Source organism: Diabrotica virgifera, chromosome 7, assembly GCF_917563875.1.
Source record: "Diabrotica virgifera virgifera chromosome 7, PGI_DIABVI_V3a".
Taxonomy (NCBI): Eukaryota; Metazoa; Arthropoda; class Insecta; order Coleoptera; family Chrysomelidae; genus Diabrotica; species Diabrotica virgifera.
In genome coordinates, this window is record NC_065449.1 from 92,713,437 (window position 1) to 92,739,224 (window position 25,788).

Genomic DNA, 25,788 nt, shown 5'->3' on the forward strand with positions numbered 1-25,788 from the left:
GCCAGTCAACTTTTGCGATTAAATTTTGTAATTCACGAATCTGAACCTTGTATTTTAAAAATTCATAACTTTTACTAGAATAAGACAAAAATATTGAAGAAACAGATACCGTGTTTTGGTTGGATCAGGGAGAGCAACATATGTGCCTCCTGATGAGAGACTAATAAGTTTCGAAACCGGTAGAGGTGCTTGATGCACTCCCTGATTGGACTAGAATATGGTTCGGCTGTATTTTCGTCTTGCAACGAAATTGAAAATGATTATTCATTTTTTATTTACATTTACTCTGATTGGAGTACGAAGGGAACCATTCTCGTTGGAACTTTACCGCGCTGAGCAGATGGGACGTGAATTGTAAATTGTAGAATTCCCTCATCTTCCTTAGTCTCAGCATCCGTATGGCTTGCAAATTGTAGAAGCCTCGGAGGTGTAACCAGAGAAGGTTCCCATTGTTTTCATTCTGGTGGGGTGTAGAATAGCATTATGTTGTTTTATATGCCATTAGAGTGAAATCTTAGTCTTGTTGTAGCAGTTGCCGCTAGGGCATCTATGCAATTTCGTTCGTTGCAATCCGGGACTGCACGCTGGGGTTTTGTTTTGGTTGGATCAGGGAGAGCAACATATGTGCCTCCTGATGAGAGACTAATAAGTTTCGAAACCGGTAGAGGTGCTTGATGCACTCTCTGATTGGACTAGAATATGGTTCGGCTGTATTTTCGTTTTGCAATGAAATTGAAAATGGTTATTCATTTTTGAGATACCGTTGTCTTTAAAAAGTGAACAACATAATAGCGTACAAACCTTAGAAAAAAAATTAAAATGAACCAGAGCTGTAGCGAGTTAAACGCAAAAAAACGTGATTTCACTTTTTTTTATTTTTATGGTAAAATTGCGATTTTGACAATATTCCCCGGCCTAAAATTTAAAATAAATTTCATTTTCGTTTTCAGCACCGTCAAAAACATAATCTAAGACCAAAATTAACCATTCACCAGCCATGGTCAGTATTTCGAAAAATAACCGTTATATTGGGGATTTCTAATGTCGATAATAAAAGTTGCACTATTTTTTTTTTCTATAAAACATTTTGTTCATAAATTTTCCAGAAAACTTCTTTGTACTCTCTATTTTGACATAAACGTGATTAAAAGGCTAAATTTTAAATTTCGTCACTCAACTTTTGCAAATATATTATATAAATATATACAGAGTACCTACACATCTAAATTATTAAAAACACGCAAACACAAACCTAAGCAAACGGAACGATGTTATGAACAGTGAAAGCTAAGACCATTGTTTAAAAAAGAATTGTTTAAATAATCTTTTAGTCTTTTTTAAACAATGCTAAGACGTTTGAAATAAATAAAGGAATAACAGGCGCCTGTTGTTTGCGATAAATCCCAGACAATGACCGTCGCTCTGCCGCCGCCGCCGTGTGCCATGAGTCATTTTTACCATCGTATACATAGTTCAAATTACACAAATACACATTATCCCTCAAATATTATATTACATACTATCCCTTGCAAGATAATTCGGATGGAATTCCCCAGATTAAGAGACTGGGCCGATATCAAGCACAAAATAATCTGGGGAATTCCATCCGAATTATCTTGCAACGGATAGTACATTTTTATTGTTGAAATGTTTGTCTGATGAAAATCGGTCCGGGTTAGCCAAACTTCCGGGTTATCGGGGGTCGACTTATCGGGGTACTACTGTATGTTATATGTATGTTATAAGCATTCTCTAAGAGAATTTTGAAGGTTCTAAGTGCATCCAAAGTGGTTGAAAAATATTGAATAAGAACAGGCTTATTTTGTCCCCTTATTTTGTATGTATTGCTATTTTGCAGAAAGGGAAATAATTTAAGACATTTTTAACCACTTTCTTCCAAAATGAAAGTTATAAGCAAGTTATAAGCAAGTTATAAGCAAGTTATAAGCAAGTTATAAGCATAATTAAAGTTATAAGCAAAGAAAGTAGAAAAAAATCAATGTTTTTCGAAATTTTTAAATATTTTAATTTTTTTATTAATGTTCCGGGCATATTTGAGAAGGAGCATAAGTCAATTATAATTATTGAAGTTGTCACCTAACTTTATCAGCAAAAATCCGAATGCCACCTCTTACATCCAAAGATAGAGGTTTTTTCACAGATCCACCCTGGTCTACATGTTAACATAGGTATTTGCACGAAATAATAATAATAAATAATAATTTCGTTGTGAAGCGAATCAAGAGCCGTCTTATTTTATTTAGTTCATAGAGCGTCAAAAGCACTCTAACTAGTTTCATCCTTTTTTTTTTAAATAGAGCTTTAAATGAACTTTTCCCATTTTTTTAACTATTGATAATAGTTTTAGAATAAAAAATCCTCCTAAAACTTTATATACTCTCATTAGAATTCGAAATATTTTTACGTAAAATATACTTACCTAATCTACATATAACTAAAACTCACAATTAATTAACAATAATCTATTTTTTCAAATAGGCCAACAACTTAGTTCTACAAAAATAGAATGTGTGTGTACTTTGTACGCACGTAAGAAGTTATACTTGTATTAGAATATGATTTCAACGAAATTAAAATACTTTAAACAGTTTATTTATATTTTATTTAAATATTAAACTCATAAAATGTATAAAACAAAAGAAAAATTTTCATCGGGGATCGGAACCGCGCATTTTAGGGTGATTTGATTTGAAAAGCACCTTACCATTTAGCCACGCCCGTCATGTCTGAAGATAGATCAACTGAACCTTTTAAACTTTTTGACAGTTCTGAATTTAATAAAGTTAGTTTAATTTTTGTGGAATTAAAATATTAAAATACAACAAAACAGAGTAAGAAAACAATATATTAGATGAAGATTGGTAGAAATTTTGTTGGTAATCAAATTATGTAAATCAAAGCATTTCCTAGAAGGTAGGTACTTACAATTTACATTTTCCAAATAGGTACCTATGTAATATTTTATAACAAAACTGAAACATTTACAATTACGTACCTGTTGCTTTTAAAAACCATTTAAAAAGTCACTACAATTATAAACTTGCTTTTGTTTCTGTCCTCACAACAATAAAAACTAATATACACAATATTTGTTTACCCATAACCGACATATTGAACACTTATTGACAGGGCATTGTAATTACCCAATCAGAGCACGTATAACACTTCAGTTGCGCCCAGGACCAAGACTTTTGATGAATTCGCGCACATATACATTTACTCCCAAACGCGCCTAAAAAAGTATAATTTCAAAAATATAATAAACAAGCTGAAAATGTTTGTTTATGTACGTTTTTTAATTCATAATATGGGAAATTGCTATAATGAAAAGTTGTTTAGAATTCAAAATTATGTTTTAATGTGCAATTATATCATTCTAATTTAAATGTTGTGAATTATAAAGGTACTTTACTCCTGATCGAAATTCATATTTTTTATATACCTCGTATAAAATAAATAAAATTGATATATGATGGTTGCATCATAAATCTTAGACCATGTAGAGCTTTTTATGAAGAATAACTTTTCTTCGTCAAATTAAAAATAAAAGAGTTATAAATGAAAATGTTGTTGGTATCCATAATTTGAGAAAAATCTTCAAATATTTTTTTCCATTAGAAGGATGTAATTGCACATACATATCAGACCATAATTTTTTTATTCCAAACAACATTTCATATAGTCGGTTCGCTAAACTGGCTAGTGATTTTAGTCGGTAATTAAATAATTACTAAATAGTTAATAATTACTATATATAGTATTTTTACTACAAAAGCGATATTACGTAGGTCAAAATTTTTGACGTAAGAGAACTGTCAAAACATTAGAATGTGACTTTTCATTATTGCCATGTTTATAATAAACCAAAAATCAAAATTTTTGACGTAAGAGAACTGTCAAAACATTAGAATGTGACTTTTCATTATTGCCATGTTTATAATAAACATGGCAATAATGAAAAGTCACATTCTAATGTTTTGACAGTTCTCTTACGTCAAAAATTTTGACCTACGTAATATCGCTTTTGTAGTAAAAATACTATAATTAGTAATTTTGCTAATTTTGTCAAAATTGGCAAAAACAAAAAAAAATACCTACTAAAATCACTATCCACTTGTGGCTGAGTTTAGCGAACCGACTATAATAACAATTTTCATTTCATAACAAATGGAACAGTCCATTTATCATTAGGTACTCTCATTAAAGGGGAGGCCGTATACTCGTATAAAACATTTTAAAGTTAATAAATTATTGCTTTCAAAATATACTCAAATTGTATTTTTGAACATATTTTATTTATTTTATATTATAATAATTAAATTCATTATCAAATGCCATTGATAATTTATCAATACTTAATTTAAAATTTAGTTTGACATTCATAAAGTGTCAAATTCAGATTAAAAAGCTAGCCTACTTACTAGCAACGATTTCAGCTGACGTTTAGTGTGTCGGCAGAAAATAAAAGGATTGTGACGTCACATTTTAGACTTTGAGGTCGATTATCTCGAAGACGGTTAGAGATATCGAAATGCCGTTTTCAGATTTGGATTCAGAAGACAAAACTACATAAGAATACATCGATAAATCTTCTTTAAATATTGCAGGAGCGACAACGCAATAACACACAGACTTTGCGAATTTATAAACGAAAAGTTTTCGTTGATTAACTATAAATAAACACTACTTTCCTATGAAACAAGAATAACGAATTCTTAAAATAATACACTACTGCATTGAACAGATATCGATAAAGATAACAGAACAGATAAGAGAAAATCTGACGCAGATTTGTCAAAATGACAGTAACAATTTCTCTATGTTGCCTAATTAGTTATTAGTTATACTATGTTCGATTTCTTGTTAGAAATAAAAGATTTTGGCAGGTCCAAAATGACACAAAATCTAGGCATGGGATAAAAAATTTATTTGAAGAAAGTTTATTTTTTTGTTCTTCTTAATGGCGGTACAGGGCTCGTTTTTTAATATTATATTTAATTACAGAGTAATTTCCACATACTAATATATTTCTCAAATTGGGCTCTGTACCGCCATTCTTTATTATATTACGAATAGGTATGTGTGCCAAATATCTCGACCAAATATTCAAAATAACACACCTCGTTTGTTGCTATCTGCTATACTAATTCGCAAAATTAAATTCCAACAGAGGGCGCTCAAAATTTCAAAAACAATTCATTTTGTTATTTGAAGTCACAGTTCTAAAACGTTAAATTAAAATCATTTATGCCCGGTTGCACCAAGAGATCTTAAGCTTAAGTCGAGAATATCATAAGAATTAATATAATATAATTATAATATATTACAATAAGAATACCATAATATAATACTAGATATAATTGATAATAAGGTAAGAATCTAAAATTATGGTGCAACGTAAGTGATACTCAAGGAGGCCCTATCTATAAGTAGAGCTTAGCTAAGCTGGAGCTTAAGATCTGTTGGTGCAACCAGGCATTACAGGAGTGTTTTGCCAAAGTATCCACTAAGTTTTGCAACTAAGACATCTTATAAGTTAAAGACGACTCAAAATTATGTTTTATCTGTATGCATTCATTAAAATTTGATGCTAACTACTGATTTGTTTTTACCTTTTTTTCATAAAAAAGGACCCCCGATTATTACACAGCGTTCTAAAAATTATTAATATATCTTAGGGTTTCTTATTTTGTTTTTAATTTAATTAATAGGTGCACTACAGTTTATTTTACACCAACAGATAACAATTTTTAATTAAATAAAAAGTGGAAACTTGGAAACTAAGTAGGTGAATTTATTTTATAATAATTGTGTTCTGGAAATTACGAAGTGGTCGGGATATTTTGCATAACAATGTACACTCTATGTACAGAATATATACTACATTTTATTTATTTATTTAATTTTGCAGTCGCTTAAACATTAAAAAATACTACGTTTAATACAAACGTTAAATTAACAAAATGTGTGATTAGGCATTGGTTAATTTAGGTCATTACGTAGAGTATAATAGGAATGAATACTGAGGAACACTGCAATAGTTTTTTTAAGTCGAAATTATTGTTAATTAACATAAACTGACCGCAAATATGTACACAAATTAATGGCCAAGTCAATGTTTTCCTTGAGTTGATGCTTTTCAAATTCGCCACCAGGCGTCGCCCACTTTGCGGTTCCTCGCCAATCGAGATTCACTTTGAAACTGACGTTACTGACGTTAGTAATTTCTTTTTTGGGAAGTTCAGTTGTCAGAAGTGATTGGAAATTACTACACAACTAACGCACCTGCTCATAGCCAATATTATTATTAGTAAACAGACATAAAAATAACATAAACCTTACGCCAATAAATAATTATTTATTTACAATTTACACCATTATAATGTATTGATAACAAATAAGAACAACTTTATTGTACAAAATAAAAAATATTTTGTAGAAATAAACTCCACAAAATTTTATGAGATTAGTAGACACTCCCACTATTTCTAATAATTCTTCTTTTTTTAATGAAAGATTAAGTTGATTTTAGCAGTTAATAGTGTGAGGTAGGAATTTTTGTGTTGTATGTTTCCTATTCCGAATGTGTCAAAGTGAATCTCGGTAGAGCGAATTCAGTATACCTGTTGATCGCTACTGTTGCCTCTTAAAAAGATGGAAAAGAGGGCTTAAAAGCATAACTGGTATTAGTCCTTTGTACAATTTTTGGTTAACTACCTACTTCATTTTGATATCAATTTGTTTTATTTATTATCAACAGAGGCCATACCACACTGAATATACCGGTTCTCGTCCGATCACCGAAGTCAAGCAGTGTCGGGTGCGGTTAGTACTTGGGTGGGTGACCGCTTGGGAACATCGCATGTTTGTGTTGCCTTCATTTTTTTTTATTTGTTTAATTTATGATATTATTGTAATAAGGTTAAAACTAGACCATCGGCAAAAAAGCGTAATATTAGAGAACTTTGGTATATTTTATAAATTTTAGTACATCATAACGCATAAGTTTAATTCCATTTAAGAAGATGGAAAAGAAGGCTTAAAAGCATAACTGGCATTAATCGTTTGCACAATTTGGTTACCTAGGTACTTGATTTTGATATAAGTAGATTTTGATAAATTTGAACTTTTCATTAACTTTCTGTCGATTGATAGGTGCACGATTTGATTACTTTGTAATCATTTTTGCCCAACTTCCGGTCATAACTTTTTAACCGGGAATGACATCAATACCGGAACTAAATATTCGACCTCGACTTTTTAATACACGTAAATTGATATATCACGTGTATTTTTCTGCGAATATAATGTGCCACTTCTGGTTAGAACATTTTAACCGGAAGTAATATAAAAACTAGAAGTATATATTTGTTCGTGTCTTTGATATATCGTTGAATAACTCTGGAACCGGAACTCCGATGTCAAATTTTTCACCTTTAATATCATATTTGGATTATTCGCTATGTGCAAGTAATTTTAGGGGATACGAGAAACGATCGTGCGGGAGTAGCGGTGAAATCTTATAACTTTCTTAAATAATTTATATTGTCCAAATACGTATGTCAAGAAACAAAAATAACCATATACAGAACCCTTATCAAACCAGTGTTGACATATGGATCGGAGACATGGACCATCTCCAAGGCAGATGAAAACCTCCTGCTTATATTTGACGAGGAATCCTGAGAGGAATATTCGGTGTCGTCTGTGAAAATGGTGTTTTAAGGAGGAGGTACAACTACGAGATATACGATATACCACAGATATTATAAACATATATTTGGCGGTAAAAAGACGTAGTATTTCTTATAAAAATAGATCACAGCAGAAGAACCCTCATAGAAGAATCCTCATGTCACAACCTGTGGGAAGTAGAAATAGGGGTAGACCAAAACTCAGAAGGAAGGATGGTGTAGATGAGGACGGTAGAAAAATAGGCCCAGCAAACTGGCAACAGTTGGCAATGCATAGAACTGACTGGCGTAATAGACTCGGAAAGGTCGAGGCTCTTTTATAGGGATGTAGCACCATTGATGATGATGTATTCTAACGTTTAGCAAAGGAAAGACAAAATAAATCAGAAACAAAATACAGTATGTAGCAAAAGTATAATTATACAATAGAGTGCCAATGAAATCAATAAATTTATTATTTCAAAACTGATGGCTTTGGGAAAAAATCCTCAAATAGTTATTTATGATATAAGTGTTAAAAGTACAATTTTAAGGCAAGCAAGTGAAAGTTTGCAGAATGAGCGAAGCGAATTCTACAATTCACATGAGTGCCTTAAAAATATACTTTTTAACACTTATATCATACAATATTTTTTCTACAAACGTTTTATATATCAACAATTATAATTTATTCATTCTCAATTACAGGACAATAGCTACAAAAACTTTTACTTGAACTTGACTGACATTCCATTTTTATATTTTTCTTGACATTACATCAAAACTGCCTATACTGTCAATACGTAAATATCTACATTTATTGTTGTACATATATTCTAACAAATTTTAATAGTTTTTGTCTACAAACGTGTTAAAAATGCAATAATACAGTTTAAATTAAATTTTAAGAAACCTTTTAAACCACCTTTTTCAAATTGCGCAAGTTGTAATACTTGTAATATTTAATGTTAATGAATGAAATAAAAATATTTTGACGTTTCACAATTTGACAATTCACTTTTAACTGCAGTGCCACAGTCACCTTTACTTTACAAGCCATGAAGAGAAAAAGGCAACGTCGCAATTGATGACGTCGGTAGTCTGACTTTCAGACTACCGCTTTCGAAACCACGATTTTAAAGTACAAATTCAAGTAAAATTTATAGTATTTTTTGAGTCGAACAGGAAAATATATTAATTAAAAGCTTTTACAAAATCAAATTAAAAGTAATTCCTTGCAAGTAACGTTTATTATACAAAAAACAATGACAAGAATATGTGTAAAATACTTTATTTTAAATAAATAATATATTATTTTAAATTATATACAGAATATCGCTAGAAATAACTATAAAAACAATTGCTCACAATGTTTCATGTGCATTTTTGGGGTTTAGAGTATATAACTTTCTTTTTTGTTATCGCCCTTATCGTTATTTTTATTTTTATACTTTTTTGAGGATTCATTACTTTGATGGCTGGTATTTTTGTATAATTATCTAAAACAATATTACACATGATTTTTATAACAGCAGAATAAACTTTGAAGGTATTTTCCCCACATTCACACTAACATTCAAAATTTAAGTGAAATCCTTCATGCTGTTGTAAACTTTTCATTACCAAAGAACAAAATAACATCAGGTGACAATATTTGTTTTGCAAAAATAATTTTTTAAGATTAGGATCGTTAATAATAAATTCAAATATTGAACAAAGGTGATATGTAATAAATAAATTTTACTGAATCCGTTGCTAAGCACATACCATCTCTTTGCAAATAATCATAGTAATCTGCTCCAGTTGTCTCTCCTTTACTGCAACAAACATGCTGTTTGAACTAGAATCATCTCAATAACATACTTTTTAAAGCTCTTTATAATTTGTAGCACGAAATATTGTAAAATTTTTCAGTTTATATGTAAATATGGTGAATATTGTATACAAACAAATGAGAACTGACAGACTAAACCGGTTTACCATTAGATGTTGCCAAGTTTCAACTTCATGGCTTGTTAAGTAAAGGTGGCTATGGCAGTGCCTTATATTTTTTAACCAGTAGGAGTAAACTAAAAAGACAAATTCACACCCATGAAAGTCACTAAATAGAATAATAACCAAATTCATCTTCTTTTTTGGTTGATATAGTCGGCCCTCAACAGTAATCCATAAATATTATATTAAATTAATACGTCGCTAAAGAGTTCCAAAAACAACTGCTTTTTATACAAAAGTAGACTAACAATCTAAAAATTAAAGGAATAACACAGAAAACACAAAAATCGCAGGTATAACTTAATTAACCTATGAAATGTCACTAGTGTCAAAATTTGATAAATGTCATTAGTGTCAAAATTTTATAACAGTGGAGTAAACTTGCCTGAGGTTGGACCAATTACAAATTAGCAATACAGCGCGGTAAATTTGAATCACTCCTCTTGGTTAAAAAACAAACAATAGTGCTTTAAAGCAGCATTTTTAAGACGGTTGTAGAAAAAAATTATAAAATTAATTTTTCTGATAGGTATGAGAAAATGTCAGTACGGATCTGCGTAGTTTGTGTTGTGCATGCACACCGAATATACAGCGCCAGGGACAGGGTCATTCCCACTTTAAGTGCGCAGGTGCCATCGATTTTCGTTAGAAATGTCAAAGTGGTCTTTCTTGTGATGAAACTACGGTTTTTTCGGAGAAAATAAAGACAATAAGGTAAGTTTTTTAATTGTTTTATATAACTAAGGTAACATATAAATGACTCAGTTCAAAACTTCGAAGCGACATTGCGGAATTAAGTTTAAAACTGGCCTCTTGTTCACTGTTTTTCATGCTACTGTATCTTCAAACACATATGATTAGGCAATGTTTTGTTTTGTACACATCTCTGTATCAACAAAGTGTGATGTTATTGTAAACTACAAATTAAATAATTGATGAGAAATTGATGCCTGTTTGTTTCTTCAGATTTTTTAATGTGCAGAGGTTGAAGCTAGGTCATGAACATTGATTTTACAAACCCCCACATCACAGGGTTGTATTGGGCTACTGGGGGTTGAAAAGGCAATGTTGCCAACTGCGGAATTTTTCAGTTTTATGAGAATATTTTTTGTTTTAAAAATTGTATAAAGGGCCTGAGAAGGTTTTACCATGTTATACCTAACCTATACTTATTTTTAAATTTGCGACCATCATTGACATCGGTTCCAAGCTGTGTTGACTTAAAATATTATATTTTACAATTCTTCAAATTTAAAACGTACGTAATAATTAAGTTACTTGGATGTGACTTATAGAAAAATTTAAATTCTAATGTGCCTATGTAGGTAATCAAGTAGAACTAAAATTTAAATATTGACATAATAAATAATAAATATAAATCCTATAACGTAGGCAGGGTCGGACTGTCACAACGGCAACAACCTTAACTCTAAATGGAAAGCGCCATTATCCCTCTATTAAGGTGATACAGTAGCGATCAACAGGTAGCAAAAACGCGTTCCAAGATTGCGGCTGTAATTTTGAATATTTTTCGAGATATTTGGCACACGTATTCGTAATATAATAAAGAATGGCGGTACAGAGCCCAATTTGAAAAATATTTTAATATGTGGAAATTACTCTGTAATTAAATACAATATTAAAAAAACGAGCCTGTACCGCCCATTAAGAAGAACAAAAAAATACACTTTCTTCAAATAAACTTTTTTATCCGATGCCTAGATTTTGTGTCATTTTGGAACTACTAAAATTTTTAATTTCATTAGTAGTTCCAAAATGACACAAAATCTAGGCATCGGATGAAAAAGTTTATTTGAAGAAAGTGTATTTTTTTGTTCTTCTTAATGGTGGTACAGGCTCGTTTTTTTAATATTGTATTTAATTACAGAGTAATTTCCACATATTAATATATTTTTCAAATTGGGCTCTGTGCCGCCATTCTTTATTATATTACGAATACGTGTGCCAAATATTTCGAAAAAATATTCAAAATTACAGCCGCAATCTTGGAACGCGTTTTCGCTACCTGTTCATCGCTACTGTTTCCTCTTAAGCTTTTTAAATGAAACTTTTTTAAAATCCTAATAGGGCCGTAAGTACGATGTTGGGGGCCCCGGGGCAAACGTGATCTGGGGGCCTCCTACCGGAGGGTCTGGGGGTTTGCCACCCAGCGGAAGGGAGGGGAGTCCGGAAAAATGTTTAATATTTAAATTTTAATATTGAGCGGTAATACAAATTTATAAGGGAAATTTTAAATTTTATAAAGTCGATTCGCTAATCTGAGACACAACTGTCTAGTGACTTTGGTATTTTTTTTGGGAAATTAGGTTGATAGACGTGACTGGAAATTACTACACAACCAAACATACCTGCTCATAGCCAATATTATTAATAGTAAACAGACATAAATAATATGAACCTTACGCCAATCAAAAATTATTTAAAAATAAAATAAAATAAAAATTCCATTTTTATTCAGTTGGAATGCGAAGGAAAAACTGTCTTATTTTTCACTTAGAACAGGGAGCACAAACCAGCACCAGCGTTGCCAGGCCCAAATAATTTATTTCCCCATATTGTGTGTTGAAAGTTGCCAGATTTTCAACAGAATTCCCCAGACTTATAAGGTTTGTTCCAATTCGATACAAAACCGCTCTTGAACCGTTACGCGCATGCGCAATAACGAAAATTTATGCGCAGTTACACATTTCTCGTTACTGCGCATACTCGTAACCGTTCAAGAACGGTTTTATTTAGGGAACCCCAGGGAATATCATTGTTCGCTGTAGTCACAATTCACCAAACTGTATTGAGTGTGGCCTATATGTGGAATCAGTCACCACGATCTTATCGTTGTAAAACATTTAATATTCACATAATTAGGAATGGACTTTCTAAAATAACTATTTTTTACTAAATTTAATAACATGTTTTAGCCAGTTTGATTTCCCCAGATATTAGTCGTTTTAAAAAAGTTTTTCCCCAGTCCTCAAAGTTTATCAATTTTCCCCAGTTATGGGGAAAATTCCCCAGACCTGGCATCCCTGACCAGCACTCTGAATCGACGATTTTCGACTCTTTTGAAGTCATCAACGGAGAGGCGTAGGCTTGCTGCTCTCTGCTCGAAGTGACAAAACCACGAAAGCTAATCCCCGCATTGCAACTGAAGTTAATGGAGTAGGTGACTAGCGTCATCTGGCCACTGAAAGTCAAAGTTTTCAACCTAATATAAACATTAATAATTTTGTCGCTAGTTACCTACTCCAATAAAGTCAGTTACAATGCGGGGATTAGCTTTCGTGGTTTTGTCACAATATATAAAAATTATTAATGTTTATATTAGGTTGAAAACTTTGCCTTTCAGTGGCCAGATGACGCTAGTCACCTACTCCATTAACGTCAGTTGCAATGCGGGGATTAGCTTTCGTGGTTTTGTCACTTCGAGCAGTGAGCAGCATGCCTACGCCTCTCCGATGATGACTCCAAAAAGAATAAAAAATCGTCGATTCAGAGTGCTGATTTGCGCTCCCTGTTCTAAGTGAAAAATAAGACAGTTTTGCCTTCGCATTTCAAATGAATAAAAATGGAATTTTTATTTTATTTTTATATTGGTCTTTACTCCTTTGAGTAACTCCCTAAATAACTGAACAGACGAGGTCGTGAATTGTAAGTTTTTGAATTCCCTCTTGTCTTCTTCGCTTCAGCATCCATCTGGCTTGCAATTTTTAGAAGCCATGGAGGTGTTACCAGGGAAATGGACGAATAAGTTTTCAATTAATAGTATATTACTTTATGAGGCGGAGAAGCATGACTTTTCTTGACGCGCCCGATATTACGCGCCGAACGAAGTGAGGCGCGTAATAGAGGGCAAGTCAAGAAAAGTCGCTTCTTTGCCGAATAAAGTATATTATTTTTTCTTCAAACGTAGCAATTTTCAACCATAAATAGTACAATTCATACGCTATTTTTACTCGAAATTAACTGTGACAACTATCAAAGTCGTCTAGATGTTAGAAATTAAAATAATTAAGTCGTCGGTGGGATTTGCGTCTCCCTGGTTACAGTTGGTTACAGTTTTCAATTTTGAAAATGCCTCATTAACTAATTGTACTTTTAATATTACTATAAATAAGAATGATGTTTAATTGTTGTTAATGACATTTGTATTGTTGCTTTGTGACATGTTTCATATTGTTGCCATGACAACATTTTTCCCTCCGCCGTAAAGAAATGGGAAAAAAAACTGCTGCCGGCGGAGACATCAAACTTTGACAGGATCAAGTTAGATAAGTAATGTCATCATTATTTGAAGTTTGAAGAAAAAAATCTTTTATTAATATTTTTAATATTTTTCAATATTATTAATGTTTAGCCTGGTGAGAACAATAGTGACGAAACTTCAAAATGAACATTTAGAGATAATCTTATTTGAAGTTTTGATGAAACTGCTAAACAGTATAACTGACTAATAGGTAATCATTTTGCAGAATTTTTCTAATAATATGCATCTAGTCATTTAAACCAATTAGTAGAAGTAATTTTATTTGAAGAAAAGATGGACATTGTATTTATTTGTGATTTTTTTCTGCGTTACGCCATTATTGCATTATCGAGGATGTTTAATTTGATGTTTCGCCACTCTACTTTACTACTATATTACAACAGTTTAGTTTCTGTTTTAAATAATGAGCGCCGAGTCACCGAACTGGACATAGCCCAGAGCGGGGACTCGGCGCCCGAGCAAGCAAAACAGATCGAAGATAAGTCACTAGAGATAGCGGCAATAGAGCGCCTCACGCTGGCCTGCATTGATCGGGGTAGGATTTCATATGGGAGTCCGTGTATCCAAGACTCCCATATGATAAGCACTTTGCTGATTGAGAGCCCCTATAGCGCATCAGAGTGCTATCAGGGGGTAAGTGGATGGTCTGGAGCATTGAAGCGGGGTGGAGTGATTCCTGCTTACGGGAGTTAATCCTCCTCGCCCCAATGAATTGTATCACCCGAATGTCATTCTCCAGGGGTGAGCAAGTCTCTCAGGCTGGGTTAAGTTACTATGCTTGCTTGCTTGCTTAAATAATTAAAAAATTTACTTTTAAAAATAAATTAAACGCATCAAATAAAATATTTTATTGTACACACCAAACATTTATTCGCAAAATGAAACTAAAGTACAATAGAAAAATAACAAAATAAGATCTTAAGTAAAAATTATTAACATTATGTCTGTTAACAAGAAAACGATAAACGTGATACTTAATAAAAGATAAAAAGTAAGCAAAAAAACTATGAATAATAAAATTAAATTCATCAATTCACTCACATATTATATGGTATTTCATATGTTTCGTATATATGTTTCGTATTTCAAACTACTAAAGAAATGATTGTGGGTAGAAGGAATTGATTTATTTTGTAAGACTTATTTTTGGAAATGAATATTGGTTCTCGATAGTGTGGAATTAAACAATACTGATCCAAAGTGGATAGTCGCTTTCTTTATTTCCTATTTCTAAGTACCTAAGAACGATTGAAACTAAGTTTCTCTATAAGAAGTTTTATAAAAAAAACCACAAAAGCAAAAACGACCACACAGATAAAAGTGCTCATTCGCCACTATTGCACATTGCACTACTATCTTTAATAAGATATCTAATATTTCAAATACATTAAAGCACGGCGTAATTAAAGATTCGCCAGTGTTGATATAAAGTTTGGTGTGCTCTCGTCGTTAATGCATCAAAATATTTGACAAATTCACAATACTATAAAGACTTGTAGGCGCCCTCTAGTAATAAGGAAATTAAATAATTGTTAGCCGATATTGCACATAAAAGAGGGCATATTTAGATGTCGGTTGATGGACTTAACTCAAAAACGTTGATTTTCGTGTTTCGCCACTATTGTTCTCACTAGGCGAAATAGCTTGAAAACTTTGCCTTTCAGTGGCCAGATGACGCTAGTCACCTACTCCATTAACGTCAGTTGCAATGCAGGATTAGCTTTCGTGGTTTTGTCACTTCGAGCAGAGAGCAGCAGGCCTACGCTTCTCCGATGATGACTCCAAAATGAGTCGAAATTCAGAGAGCTGGTCTGCGCTTCCTGTTCGAAGTGAAAAATAAGACAGTTTTGCCTTCGCATTGCAACTGAATAAAAATGAAATTTTTATTTTATTTTTATATTGGTCTTTACTCATTTGAGTAACTCCCTAACTAACTGAACAGACGAGGTCGTGAATTGTAAGTTTTTGAATTCCCTCTTGTCTTCTTCGCTTCAGCATCCATCTGGCTTGCAATTTTTAGAAGCCATGGAGGTGTTACCAGGGAAATGGACCAATAAGTTTTCAACTTAAAAATCTTTTATTAATATTTTTAATATTTTTCAATATTATTAATGTTTATATTAGGTTGAATACTTTGCCAATAATTATTTATTTACACCATTATAATTGTATTGATACAAATGAGAAAATTATTTTTTGTACAAAATAAAAATATTTTGTAGAAATAAATTCCACAAAATTTTATAAGTTTAGTATACACTCCCACTATTTCTAATAACTCTTTTTTTAATGAAAGATATAGTTGCTTTGAGTAGTTAATAGTGTGAGGTATGAATTTTTCTGTTGTATGTTTCCTATTCCGAATGTGTCAAAATGAATCTCGGCTGAGCGAATTCAGTATATTTTAAACATATAGGTACTTAAGAGCAAACAGTAGCGATCAACAGGTAGCAACAAACGCGTTCCAAGATTGCGGCTGTAATTTTGAATATTTTGTCGAGATATTTGGCACACATATTCGTAATATAATAAAGAACGGCGGTACAGAGCCCAATTTCAGAAATATGTTAGTATGTGGAAATTACTCTATAACTAAATAAAATATTGAAAAAAGGAGCCTGTACCGATATTTAGAAAGACAAAAAAATACACTTTCTTCAAATAAACTTTTTTATCCCGTGCCTAGATTTTGTGTCACATTGGAACTACTAAAAATCGATTTTTTTATAACAAGAAATCGAACGTCACTGACTTGGCAACATTTCGCGACTATGTGTATAAAAATTATTATTTTTGATAGTATAAACGTCACTGTCAGTGTCGAATTACCGACGTACTGTTGCCTCACTTTTGAAAGTTCGTAGAACTTTCGCAATCTTGTACCGCGTTTGTTGCTACCTGTTGATCGCTACTGTGTGCTCTTAATTATCGTCCACCTGTACACTAAGGTGGCATCCATAAACTACGTCGTAAAAAATTTGAACTTTTTAATACCCTCCCCCCCTCCGTCGTAATTCGTCGTTTACAGACGAACCCCCCCCCCCCCCCATGTCGACGTCGTCATTGCAGTTCACGACCCCCGAAAAAACTGAAACTTTATTTGCGAATGTATCATAACAAGAACAATTAAGGGGGTATGCGCAAAATCTTGGTCTAATGCTATTTAAATGCATTCTTTTTTCGAATCCTGAGAAAACTAATAAATATATTTGAAAAATATAAACGCAGAATGAAAGATTACATTATTACCGAGGGCTGAAAGTCCCTTAAAATAAACAAAAGGTTTCTTTTGAATGAAATTTTTGAACTTAAAAATCAGACTAAATATTCTATTTTTTTATCCCTGTAACTTATTAAAATAAACATTATATATGTTTTCAGAAACTTTTGGCCCTCGGTAATAATGTAATCTCTCAATCTGCGTTTAAATTTTTCAAAAATTTTTATTAGTTTTTTAAGTATTTGAAAAAAATGAATGCATTTAAATAGCATTGGACCAAGATTTTGCGTATAAATCTTCTCTAAGTATAAATACGACTTACTAACTAAATAGAACACAATATTTTATTTCCATTCATTCTTTCAGAACTATTGTTTCACACACAATAAATGAATTAACAATTTAATATTGTTTGCTTCCAGACGTTGTTCTGTATATATAGAAGCGCTTGTTTAAACCCAAAGAACAATGGTCTTATATTGTTTGTTGTCCTGTACAAAAGTGCTGCCTAATATTATTTTAAGGCTGTGACTGATAAAAACGAAATGTATGCGATAAAAGTATCTATAAGAGAATTCATTTTAATTTTAACAAAGGTGTATTTATTCATAAACGTTTTGTTTTATTTTCAATTTCATTTCAAAAACTATACGTTTTTATATGAATATCTGATACTTTAATGCTGGTAAGAGCTAGTAAAAAATTATAGTTATAGAGACAATAGCGACAAATTTAAATATACCGATATATTAAACGACGTCGAATGTGCACTCATACCCCCCACCCCTCTGTCGTATTTCGTCGAAATAAGCAAGCCCCCCCTCCCCCTTCTCGACGACGTAGTTTATGGATGTCCCCTAGAGAACGAAATAAAGATGGAAACTAGAAGCAAACAAGAATCAGCAAGGTTTGAACAATTGTTTCAAATTATGAAATCACAACAAGAAGAGAATAAATTATGAACAGAAAGACAAGAAAAGACTTTATAAGGACAAATAAGTCAAATCCAAGTAATTAAAGAAGAAAATAAGCGGTTTAATTACGCCGAAATAACTAATTTCCTAATAGTTTAAATTTTTATGTTAAGGTCTCGGGGGCCCCAGCTTAGCTCAGTCCTGAGGAGCCCCTGTTTTGTTCCAATTGCATTTTAGTCGAAAAGACTAATTTCGCTAGTGAAAAATTAAAACTTTATGTTGAGGTCTAGGGTGCCCCTGTAAGGTCTTTTCTTTATTTTCCTCGTTAAAATATATGCACGTCCAACCAAACGGGGGCCCTCCTTGGCATGGGGTCCCGGGGCACTGCCCCTGTTGCCCCAATGGTAGTTATGGCCCTGGCATGTAACGGGGACTAGGTAAGAGAAATGTTAGACAGCCCAGCAAATGAACGGGAAATATGGCGATACCGTGTAATTTTTAGAGTCAGCTCCGAATTGCATTTGGATTTAGGTTCTAGTTACCCTCCACTTCAAAGTTGAATTTGTGGCGTTGGTTGCTTTTACTCGGGGGGTGACGTTCACCTCTTCTCGGGGTGTGAAAAAACACGCGTTTAAATTAAGTCCGGAAATGGATAAATTGACTAAATCTAAGCAACTTTCGTTATATAGAGTTTTTTAGGTAAGTCAAATACTTTTCGAGTTATTTGCGATTGAAAATGTTTTTTTTTGACAAAAAAAACATTTTCAGGCGGTTTTTAGTCCGTTCTTTAACGGTAAAATATTTAAATTTTAAAGAACCGCTTGGATTGACATGAAATTTTGCATACACATAGCTAACAAGTCAAAGAAAAAAAGTGATATTGTGCCGATATGTGCTTTTGTCCTGGGGGTGGTTTACACCCCCTCATGGGGGTTAAAAAATATTCGTCCAAAAAAACTCAGGAAATGGATAAACTGGCTAATTATAAGTAACTTTTGTTCTATAGAGTTTTTTCACTAAGTTAATACGTTTCGAGTTATTTGGCAGTGAATATGTTCACTTTTTCAACAAAATAACCACGCTTTTAGACGGTTTTTCGCAAATAACTCAAATAGTAAGTATTTTGTCGAAAAAACATTCTTAGCAAAAATATAGCTTGTAAAAAATTTTAAAAAATGGTGTATATATCACGTCTCTCCACCTAGTAGAAGCAGAGTTATAGCTAATGAAAAATAGGTTCATATTCGTCAAATTCCAAATGGAATACTTTAACGTGAAATACCAAAAATGAAGCACATTTCGGGGAAAACTCATTACAACTTATTTAAAGTGTTTAAAAAAAGCTTCATTTTTGTTTTATAAAAAAATTTCTAGCATCAAAATTAAACAAGTTACGTCAAAATAAAGTTAGTCCCTTTTGGTTTTGGAAAAAAAAACGAGAAAATCACCCCCTAATTAGTATCTTAAATGAACTTAATCGTTACGACTTCACAAGTTTCTTGACTCGTGTATATATTGTTTATATGATCTGTAAGTTTCATCGGTTCAAAGTCCTTATTATTGAAAGGGCTGTAGTTAAAAGGGGTTGGACGAGTCACTGATCACGAATGTATGCAAATTTAGAAACACCAAATCTTAATCAATTTTTGTCTAGCAGAAAAACAAAAAATACGTGATATTCAGAAAAGCAAATCTGACTTTTTTTGTTTTTCGATATTTTTGGTATCTCTAACAATTTTTAAGTTATTTTGAAAAAAAGCATATTTTTCAAAAATTAAATTTTTAAAAATTTTACTTTGAAACCAAATTTTTTCAAAAATAAGCCCTTTGAATCGATAAAACTTACAGCTCATATAAAGACAACATAAGTAAAATAATTTGTGGAGCGGTAACGATTAATTTCATTTAAGTTGCTAATTAGGGGGTGGTCTTCCCGATTTTTTTTTGCAAAAACAAAAGGGACCAACTTTATTTCGAGCGTAACTTGCTTAAATTTAATGCTAGAAACTTTTTGTAAAAACAGAAATAAAGCTTTTTAAACACTTTAAAAAAGTTATAATGGGTTTTCCCCAAAAAGTGCTTAATTTTTTGGATATTTCACGTCGAAATATTCTATTTGAAACTTGTTGAATATGAATCTATTTTTCATTGGCTATAACTCTCGGTCTACGAGATCCAGAGGCCTAACGCGTACACCATTTTTTTTTTACTTTTTTATAACCTATATTTTTGTTAAGAACGTTTCTTTCGACAAAATACTTACTTTTTGAGTTATTTGCGAAAAACCGTCTAAAAATGTGGTTATTTTGTTGAAAAATGAACATATTCACTCGCAAATAACTCGAAAAGTGTTGACTTGGCGAAAACGCTCTATGGAACAAAAGTTACTTAAAATTAGTCAGTTTACCCATTTCCGGACTTATTTTGGACATATATTTTTTCACCCCCCAGAGGGGGTGAAAGTCACCCCCAGGGCAAAAGCACACATCGGCACAATATCACTTTTTTTCTTTGACATGTAAGCTATACGTATGCTAAATTTCATGTCAATCCAAGCGGTTCTTTAAAATTTAGAGCAAAAACCGTGAAAGAATGGACTATTTTCGCAAATAACTCAAAATCGAAGTATTTTATCGAAAAAAATATTCTTAACCAAAAAGTAGGATATAAATAAGCGAAAAAAGTTGTGTGATCGTGAAGTCCATAGATCCAGCACAACCCAAGTTGTAGCTCTAGAAAAATGCGTTTTTACTCGTCAAATTCCAAATGGAATATTTCAATGTGAAATAACCAAAAAATGAAGCACTTTTAGAGAAAAGCCATTAAAACTTTTTTAAAGCGTTTAAAAAAGATTTACTTCTATTCGTTTATAAACGTTTATAGCATTAAAACTAAGCGAGTTTCGCTCAAAATAAAGTTGGCCCCCTTTTGTGGTAAAAAATAATCGTGAAAATATCGCCCTTGTTAGCACCCCAAATGAAATTAATCGTTACCCATTTACAAACAATTTACTTTACTCATGTATTTTTTATATGATGTGTAAGTTTCGCCAGTTTAAAGTGCTTATTTTTGAAAGGGTTATAGTTTAAAGGGCTTGAACGAGTCACAAATCACGAGTGTATGCAAACTTTGAACAGCCATATCTTAACACCCGTTCACATGACAGGCGCTTAACGCGCGTTTTGATAACGCGCGATTACAACTACATGCATTTTACTTGAGACCGTTTACATGCTAACGAGCGTTTTGCTTGTCATGAGAACGGGACCTAAATCTTAAGCTGTCTCTCATTTTTTTCTAGGAGTTTATACGAATATTCGTAAACTGAAACTGTTTCTACCATTCTCTGTATATTTCTTTGATAATCCAAGCATACTTTCTTAAACGTTCTTCATGACGTATAATCTACTTAATCTTACTTAATCTAATAATAAAATTATCTATTTCTATTTTTTGTACCACCTAAATTTTTCAAATTAATTTTCTTGGGTAATTTCCGGTTGGCAACATCGCGGCCCCTTACATGGCGCGGTTGTATCCGGAGTTTCGGGGCTAATGGGTTGGGTGGCGTATGAGTCATAGTGTAGTTCATCGGAATTCTTGTCTACGCACCGATTTGAAATGTATGCAAAAATAAGTCGACTATCGATGTATAATCTACATGTTGTGGCTTTGGGGGGTTGTTTCCATAAAAGTTTCACCTTGGAAATAAAAGTAAAAATGGATTTACATTTTACACGATTTAGTTTGTTTACAGGAAACTGCGTGCGAAGTTATAGGTGTCGTTTTTGTTTACGACTGTTATTGTCTACCGATTTGACTTTCGAATATTATGTCAAAATAATTTTATTTCGTCGAATTGTCAGTAGTAATTGCACAAGAGCTCTAAAATTATTGAATTTTTCCCGAGTGTCACTTTGGCAGTTTTAATTTCACGAGCCGAAGGCGAGTGAAATTATGTCAAAGTGTCACGAGGGCAAAAATTCTATATTAATTTTAGAGTTCGAGTGCAATTTGTTGCGATTATTTCATGAATAAAACTGTTCAAAACCAAAATTTGATTGTAATTTATATATGTAAGTACCAATTAGCGAAATTAAACATACAGTTGTTATAAATATGTATTTGACGGTTGAAAGTAATCACTTTTATAATTTTTAAAACATTTGTCATTAATGTCACTGAATGTATTTTTTCGTAGCAACGAAGGGCATCTGACGTAATATGCTTAACGACGGGAGATTATCAAAAATTATCACTAGTAATACCACTAGAGGTCAAATTATTTCCGGAAATTTTTTTGAGATCATGAATATTTTGAAAATTTCCTGAGTCGCAGACGAGGGAAATTTTCTAAAAATATTCATGATCAAAAAAAAATTTCCGGATATTAATTTGACTTCGCGTGGTATTCGGTAAGAAAATTCCACACCAAATTTGCATTTGAAAATCCAAAGCTGCATGAACAGATTAATAGCGCGCCATAGCTTTGTCAGCAATTATTTAGGCTTTCAAATTCGTAATTTCTACTCATTGTAGTTGCATGGGAATACCATTTCAAGATAGAAAATAGTATATTCTTCAATTTTACATAAGTTTTGAGTAACTACAAGTGATAGAAAATGAATCAAAACTAAATTATGTAAACAAATAAAAACCAGTCTGTCAAAAATGTTCTGTTATTGTAAACGTCAAAAAATTTCCACTATAATTCGCTGTTGGGTACCCCACGAGCAAAAAATTTCCGATAAAATACCTCCGTTGCCATGGTGATCTGTCAAAATAACGTATTTTGATTGGTTCAAAATTACAGGTGTGGAATTTTCACCTTAATTTGCATGTCTGTAGCTTTCTATTGGTCAGAATCTCCTATGAATGAAATAATCGCGTTAATTTCATTAAAACAGGAACACAATAAGATATATTTGAAATAAATTAGTAAATAATATCTAAATATTAGTTTATTGCATATATTATAATCACTTTAAGGCCATATTAACATATCTAACTTAACACGCGTACGGAAAAGTAAAAAACGCGTGCGGAAAAGTAACACGCGTGCGGAAAAGTGAAACTTTCTAAACTAAAATGCGTGCGCAAAAATAGACATTTTTGCACGCTCGTAGAAAAATAATTTTAATACCATAATAATTGGATATTTTATATATTTTTGTTATACTGAGGATTTGTATTTATTACAAGTACTAATAAAAATTGGTGACAAATTCGGGCAAATATGTGAAATAAAAAAGAAAGCTTATGATTCGCGATAGTTTCAAAAAAGAATTAGGACTCCTCATACCAATCCAGTTAGATTTTAATTTTCATAACATTGTCATTTTTTTGGGATTGAAATTTTTAAGTTCTGCATTAATAGGAGTAATACCATATTATGATACTCATACCATGATTAAAATTGTAATTACTATGTACTTCTTGTAATATGTGCGTGTATTATTAATTCTAAAAGCCCAAGTTGTTGTTCACTAATGAAAAGGTATCATATTTTTTCCAAAAACAGTGTCCAATAAATACCGTTCTCTTGAACCGGCGCGAGTATGCAGGTCCCGAAAATCTACGTGACTACTAGAAGGTTAAAAATAAAAGGCAATGATGATGGGATTGATCGTTTAAATCTTAAATCGACACAAAGAAGACCCCAACAATTATAGAGGTATAAATCTACTGAACACCGTACTTAAGCTAACCACAAAAGTCCTAACCTACAAAATCAATAAACTAACAACTTTATCAGATAAACAACAAGGATTCGGATCCGGAAGATCCTGCGTAGACGCCGTATTTGTACTGACACAAATCACAGAAAAGGCCATTGAGTACAATAAACCAGCATATCTATGTTTTATAGACCTGACAAAGGCTTTCGATCGCATCCAAGTCGAAGACGTCTTACATTACAAAGGTCATCGTTACAGAATAGGGAACAATGAAATCCAAAGATTATGTTATGCAGACGACGTCGCATTAATCGCCGAGACAGAAGACGATCTCCAAAGATTAACACACATCTTCAATACAACAGCCAAGAAATACAATATGATAATATCAGCAGAAAAAACCAAATGTATGACAACATCTAAATTCCCACTACGATGTAAAATCTAAATTGATGGGAAAATAATAAAGCAGGAAGCAAGGTTTAGATATCTGGGAATAGATATAACCAGTTACGGAGATGTTGAAGAGGAAGTACGACAACAAAGCTTAAAAGCAAATAAAGCGGCGGGATCTCTTAATGACACAATCTGGAAGAACAAACACCTTAGACAAGACACAAAAGCAAGAATCTATAAATGAGCAATTAGACCTATTTATTGACATACACGGCGGAGACAAGACATGACACATCTAAAACGAGACGACTACTACTAGAAATAACAGAGATGAAAATACTCCGACGAATATCAGGGAAAAGTCCGTTAGATAGGGAGAGAAGCGAAAACATAAGAAGATCATGCAATGTAGAAGACGTAAATGGATGGGTGACAAAACGGAAACAGGAGTGGAACGAACACATTAATAGAATGGCAGAGGATAGGATAGTACGAATAGCACAAGATAAGTCACCAAATGGACGAAGAAGTATTGGCAGACCAAGAAAAAGATGGTGCGATAACTTAAACAATTTAGGAGGCTAATATTGAAGAAGAAACAGGCTTTAAAGCCTACATACAAGAAGGAAGAAGAAGAAGAAGATCTTAAATCTTTGATACTCTTTATTGGACTATACTTACTGCTACTCAGTCGTATTTTCAAAAATTCGATATAAATATTATTTCAGTTTTCACATTGGCTTCCGACTTACGATTGAAAATCGAAATGTTAATCAATAATAATTAACATTCCCATTTACTGTTAATTCTTCCTACACGTCTATAATTTCAATTTCAATACTGCCGATGATGAAACAAATATATTTCCCATTGTTCCGTTGTGAGTAATAAAAGTTAAATACAGATCCGTTCAGCTAGTAGTTGTGGCGTCAACATGCATCCGTTAAATCCCTTGGATACCCCTTTTATGTTTCTAAACTAAGTGGTTATACACATGCAAAACGGTTGTTTTGGAGTAGAGCAAAACGTTTATGGCAAATTGTTAATGGATATCAAGTGTTAATGGACGCGACTGTGTAAAATCGATTAAAAAGCAGAGAGGAACGTATTTCCCCGGACTCCGTGTCATTGTTTCTAGTCTGGGCTAATTATCGAAAAATAGGCCATTTTGGGAATTGTATTGCTGAACAATATGAAAAGAAATACGATTACCAAAACATGCACAAGAAGATAAAAGAAATGACAAATAAAAGAAAATACAACAGCTCAGCAACGGATATACTTGACACCAACGGAATTTTGATCTCAGAACCAACAAAGATTCTAGAAACATAGAAGCAGTATGTTGAAAACCTCTGCTTCAGACCGCCCTAATAATTACTCAATTGAAATCACCGAAAACAGTCCTTCCATTCTCAATTCAGATGTAGAAAAAGCAATGTGCTCCCTCAAAAATAACAAATCTCCAGGACCTGACAATATTCATGCTGAAGTGCTAAAACTCTTATGCGAAACGAACAATTCATTCCTAGAAACCCTAACCACTCTTTTTAATAATATATACGACAGCGACAGAATTCCGGAAAATTGGTTACAACCAACCTTCGTA

General features: G+C 32.5%; 1 protein-coding gene and 1 pseudogene across 1 annotated transcript in view; both read left to right on the plus strand.

Moving 5' to 3' along the window:
• The first annotated feature begins 6,776 nt into the window (after window positions 1–6,776).
• Window positions 6,777–6,895, plus strand: LOC114335104 (5S ribosomal RNA; annotated as a pseudogene).
• Window positions 6,896–10,305: 3,410 nt separating this feature from the next.
• LOC114335103 (kinesin-like protein unc-104) overlaps window positions 10,306–25,788 on the plus strand; it is a 380,719-nt gene continuing 365,236 nt past the window's right edge. The window contains exon 1 of the mRNA XM_050655714.1: window positions 10,306–10,403. The gene's annotated coding sequence lies outside the window, so the exon portion shown is untranslated. The remainder of the gene's footprint in view (window positions 10,404–25,788) is intronic.